Genomic DNA, 5,184 nt, shown 5'->3' with positions numbered 1-5,184 from the left:
CCTGCTCGAGAACCATAACTACGAAAATAGTTAGACTTGTCTTTCGTTTTTGAGGAACAAGTTTACGACGACCAAATTTTTTAGAGCCTAGAATAAAGCTGTAAGATGTTGTATGGGGTCTCAAGGTTCAATTGAATTATTTGGTCTCTTACCTCCACGATGTTCTTGGACAAGAGTACATGTGATCCTTATAATATTGTGGGAGTCCATGTTACAGCTAGTTTCCCTTTCTTTACTGTTCCTGGAATTTCGATACATTTTAGATTGGGAACAGAACTAATCTGTATTTGTTATTAACATCATGTAGTTCAGGATCAAAGCATCTGAGGGTGGACACAGATTGTACAATAGCATGATGTTACTTGCAAACCCTTCTGAATTTTCCAGTAGTTTTATTTTCTTATAATTTTTATTCAAATGAATCATTTACATGAAAAAGGAGCTAATTAGGATCATGAAACACCAAGAAGAGTGAGGTGGTGGTGTGTCAAGACAGTCATTCCTTACCATTCCAATGATTATTGAGACAGAGTTACCTTTAATTTTTTAGCTTTTAAATAAATTATATTCCAACGTAAATACCAAAGTAAAACCATAAATTCTCAAAAACTTAACTGTAACAAACACCTAGACAAATTTAACTTGATGTACCGTACCACCAACCATATTTCCGGTTTCTTTTGACTGCTTCTAGGGTGCGAAGAGCAATATGCATTTCTTCGAAGGCACAGTTTCGCCGGCCACAGTTTCATTGGACGTTGAAATAAATGTGACCGATAGTGTTATGCCAAAACAATATAATGGGAAGGAAGTATTATTGAAGAGGCAATTATGATCTCTCTGAAGTGTGAACTCAATTCCTGTAGATTTTACTTTCTACTCGAGCATCGCAGTTACTATTCATTTTCTTTCGCCATCCATCTTGATAAACTTCCATTAATGTTTTCAATCAGTCCTCATTAATGATGAAGCATTGACTCAAAGCGTTAACGTTCAATATACATAATTTATTTCCAAAATTAACAGCTACCCAAAATAAACGATGGCAGTCGATTTACTATACTTATACACTGGCTTATATCCGTCAGTATCACGAGCAGCCTTCAAATTGACAAAGAAACTATTACGAGCAGCACATGGGCTGATAATGGCAGATGAAGCTGGAATTTATATCTTGTTCTAAATGTCAGACCCTCTCACCGAACACGGGGCAATGTTTTGTAACTTTTTTCTGTGTGGATGACCTCAAAATACACTATTTGCGCATGTTATATTTATCAGATTGAAAAAAATTTCTTCCCAACTTAACATTGGTCGTACAATTGCCTGATTGTCCTCTCGCATCAAATTTCCTGACTTTACTGATTTTGCAGATTGTCCTCTCCTATCAAATTTCTTGACTGTCTTGTTCATAGTACGTGTCATAAGACTTTGTTCCACATTGTGATTTCAAATTACTTTCATTATATTTCCCATCAAACGTTTTTGTTTTCACTATTATTAACCATTCTTATTAATGAGTATGGGTACATGTAACTTTGTGCATTCTATATCAGGTATTGTGGATTTTTTTATAAATATATTTTTATTTACTACATGAAATTTTTTAAATGTTTTTGGTTTTTATATATATAAGATAATAAAAATTATTTTTAAAACCAAATAAGAAATAAGATATATATAAGCTTTTATATGGTATATTGTCATTATATTATGATGAATGTGGTATATTTCTGTTTTCTATATCAATCTCATTTATTATTTATATGTTGTTAAGTATTTTTATAATTAATATACATATCAGTTTATACATTATATATCTTTATTATTTATGCCTTATATTATATACTTTTATTTTTAAGAGGGAAAATAATAAATATTATATATATATATATATATATATATATCAAATATTTACATGTGAGAGAATATTGTACACTTTGGCCCTGGAGAGAGTAGATGATGTGGAGTTTAAGGTGTGCATTTGTGTTTGTACATCTATAAAGCAGCATTTTCTTTTTATATTTCTTCTCACAATTTAGTTTTGATTGGATATTTGATAACACATCCTAGGATGTTATGTACAACCATGCATACCTTTAACCCTTCATCATGGGCTATAGGTAGGCATGTCTATATATACAAGATGCACATCTTCAACTTTCACTATTTATATGTGCTCCACTCAACATCATTACATACTTTGAACCCCTTACCATAGGTCATACCTAAATATGCCTATATTAAAAAAACATTTTGGTCTCCCACCACGCACATGTTGCTTTTTAGCGATCCACCCTAGGGGGGATGGGTAGACCATTGCATGTAAAAAGAGGCAGTGGTTTATAGGTGTATGTATATAGATTCCCTAGCAATCCACCCTCCAAATGAGTGAATGCTTGCATATGTATGTGAAAACTCACCCCATCCTTTCCTCCACTTGAAGTGTATGGGTAGTGGAGTTTTCGAAAGGTGCATATGTGTGGTTGCGAGGGAGGTGTGGATACACACAAGCACATATCCATATCCCCCTGTCAACCTTCTATACCAATGTGCACTATAAATTCCTCACTAACCACCTTAGTGAGTGGTAAGGGTTCGAGTTGTGCTTATGAGCATTTCCAAAGGAGGCGCGTAGACATTTAAAACCTGTTGAATGCACCCGACCACCAATTTGTTAGGTATACCTATGTGCACTTCGAAATCCACATGAACAACGTTAGCTTGGGGTTTGGAGGTATGCACAATGCATATTTGTGATGAAGGCAAGCATATATTCATAAAACATATACGCTAACTCCAAATGTCACCATCCACCCTCTGGAAAATTACATACCTTTAACCCCCACTATCCACTTGAGAGAGTGGTAGGGGTCTATAAATGTGTATATGGACATTCATGAGGTGGGTGTATATACCTTAAATTCCCTTCGTCGACCCTTTCCTCCATCATTGAGAAGGTAGGTGATGAGGGAGAAACACAACCCCCTTTTTATTGAATCTTTAGTACACATATGCACACTTGCAAATTTCCATGACCCATCCTCACATCCACACCCTTAGGGGTAAGTGGTGGGGTGATGGAGCTATGTCACCCACCCTTCCCTCTAATACACGTTGAGACTCAAATTCCAATCACCAACTTTCTCCTCCATCAATGGTAGTGAGTGTTTTTTTATCATTTTCACATGCTTCTACACACATATAAGCCCCCACCACCCACCTTCTTTGAAGTGGAGGTGTGCATGTCTCTCTTCCACCCATCCTTCCCAGAAATTAGAGTTGTTCATTTTTGTATATATGTAGACTTATAATCTATAAGCCTCCCATCTTCGCAAGGTTGGATGTGTGCTTTTACCACCCACCACTCTTTTCTGAACAAAGAAATTGTGGGCATTCATCTTCATAAATGTGTTGTTCCAGGGATTGGTGGTACTTCAAAACACATTCTCTCACATAGTAATTGAGTGCATTTGTGTATACAATTATACAATTCCACATTTGAAAGGGTGGGTACTTGGGGATTGTATATATGTGGAAGGATAGGTATATATTTATATATATATATATATCTATCTATATATATATATATATATATATGGTTTTATTTGTTGGTCAAATATGGGTGGTTATGTAATACTCTTCACCCACATATAATTTATTCAAAAATAGTATATCTACATTTATGACTACAACAAATTATTAAATAAATAAATATAACTCAATAAAACATTTAGTGTTTAAATGTAAACATAATTAAGCCTGTTTCCCTTTGAGAACAAAACAGTTATACTGTAACAATATGCAACATCATATAGATTGAAGAATTTTAAGCTATTCGACTAATAGTCAATAATTAAGAAAAAACTAATAGTGTTCAAAAGGTAATCAGAAGACTTATTGGTTCTTTAATAGTTTCTTGATGAATTAAGGCAGAGGCTGATGGATTAACGCAGACGCATTCTACTCACAGATGAATACGATGCACGCCTTAGAATCCTAAGCCATGCCCACAAGGTTAATAACAATGGGGCCAATTCACTGTGCTTTAGTATTTTCTATTTCAGGAAAGTTCTGTTGGACCTAATCTTAGGCCTGGACCCCGTGAAATATATGGCTGAACCAAGTTGGAGGCTGACTTGTCTGACTCATGTCAGGAGTTTGCAGGTTTTCATGAAAGAGATTGTCACGTTTTGGATCGTATGAATGGATATTTGTGTATTTTTAATTTTTCTTTTGTATATTGTACGTGTTTCTGTGGATGGTTATATGTTCTTGTTCTGTTTTATTAGCAGGGGTTTAAATATTGTTTTCACATTTGTCTTATTCGCAGAGGTTTGTGTTTGTTTCGATTGTTTGTAGACAATGTTCCATGTGATCGAGCTGTTGAACGATGACTCGTTCATTGGTAGCCTAGAGACCCCAGTGACATCGAGCCCCCTAACCGTCTGGTATCTCTCCAACCTGCCCGCTTACTGCACAGTCATCAACCCACTCTTGCACAACATAGAGGTGGGATTAGCTGACAGTTTCTTTCTCGTTAGGTCCTTTTTGAAGGTGGGGCCGCTGAGAAACATCGAGTACATAGGAGAAGCTGGGTCGCTGGGAGCTATTGGTCTCATGATCATATTGTCTACCCACCTACCCATGTATGGAATCGCTTCGTTCAAGCCCGGGGAGCCTCCCTTGGCGCCCTCGCTTACCTTGACACGGAAAAAGAAGGAGGGCGATAAGCTCTAGACTGCCGACGGTTGGGCTTCATTCTCTGGCGGGTTCTTCTTCGGAGGGCTCTCCAGTGTGGCTTGGGCTTACATTCTTCTCTATGTCTTGAACCTCCCCTACTTCTTCAAGTGATATATTATGATGTAAATGTCGTTTGAATTTTCATAAGCTTTCACAACAAATTTGGTAAATTTATGAATTGCCATTACCTGCTCAGGGATTTTGTTTCGTTTTAGAATTTGATCGTAGAACGAAGAATTGAAGTCACTTTCGCTTTAGAATTTGATTGCAGAATGAAGCATTGAAGTCACTTGGGTTTAAATTCATGTTAATGGTATTTATGAATTTCCATGAGATGCATAGGCATTTTGTGTTGTGTTAGATTCTGGCCACTTGGGTCTTGAAATTCCCGTTGATGGTAAGCAAAATACAAATTACAATCAATAGTAAAGAATTTGTTAT

General features: G+C 36.2%; 1 pseudogene; it reads left to right on the top strand.

Annotated features, from left to right (window-relative positions):
- The first annotated feature begins 4,365 nt into the window (after nt 1-4,365).
- LOC149243407 (photosystem I reaction center subunit XI, chloroplastic pseudogene) lies at nt 4,366-4,854 on the top strand (annotated as a pseudogene).
- The last annotated feature ends 330 nt before the right edge of the window (nt 4,855-5,184 follow it).

Source organism: Pinus tabuliformis, chromosome 8, assembly GCF_031772625.1.
Source record: "Pinus tabuliformis cultivar Carrire ecotype Pingquan chromosome 8, CPIR1, whole genome shotgun sequence".
NCBI classification, from domain to species: domain Eukaryota; kingdom Viridiplantae; phylum Streptophyta; class Pinopsida; order Pinales; family Pinaceae; genus Pinus; species Pinus tabuliformis.
The sequence above is the reverse complement of the archived record's forward strand: the minus strand, read 5'-3'. Positions and strand labels throughout refer to the sequence as shown.